Source organism: Frankliniella occidentalis, unplaced genomic scaffold, assembly GCF_000697945.3.
Source record: "Frankliniella occidentalis isolate FOCC.00 unplaced genomic scaffold, Focc_3.1 Scaffold72, whole genome shotgun sequence".
Classification (NCBI taxonomy): domain Eukaryota; kingdom Metazoa; phylum Arthropoda; class Insecta; order Thysanoptera; family Thripidae; genus Frankliniella; species Frankliniella occidentalis.
Window position 1 is genome coordinate 540217 of NW_026267202.1, and position 569 is coordinate 540785.

Consider the following 569-nt stretch of genomic DNA (forward strand, 5'->3'; position numbering starts at 1 on the left):
ATAAATTGTGAATTATTGCTATTTTAAATACCACTTTGTACTAGCCTCTAAAACTGAAAAGTGCCATGATTTGTTTGTTTTCTCATACTCCACTGTTATGGGGAACCAAGCCAGACTAGTGTTAAATTGTATACACCATCTATTTATTTTAAATTTACCATTCAGTGAAGTGCAGTTGATTTGTGTTGAACTAGGGGTTTTATTGGCATGTCTGTTTCTGCAGAAATAGTGCTTAGAAGCAGGTGAATAAAATCCATTGTTCACCCCAAAGTTGCTTTTCTTTCTTTTCCCCCTTTCACGACAGAACTCTAGTGAGTGGGAAGTGCCTCTGATGTCGCCTGCCGCTTCCTGCTGGGCGTTGCGCGTTGGTTCCTGACGCCCTTGGACGGATGGTAGAGAGAGGGAGGGGGCCCACCCGGGCTGCTTCTTGCCCATCCACTCACTCCGACAATTGGCTAACAAAACGCATCTGTCCGCGCCGTGCGAGAGAAGACCATATGTCCAGGGCAGGGCAAGTCGCCTACCTGCAGAGCAGACGCGGATCCAGTCAACATCAAGGGAAAGGGGGG

General features: G+C 47.1%; 1 protein-coding gene across 1 annotated transcript in view; it reads left to right on the forward strand.

The window, feature by feature from the left end:
- Positions 1-569, forward strand: part of LOC113210405 (apolipophorins) — a gene marked incomplete in the record, with an annotated part of 15409 nt that overhangs the window by 1544 nt on the left and 13296 nt on the right.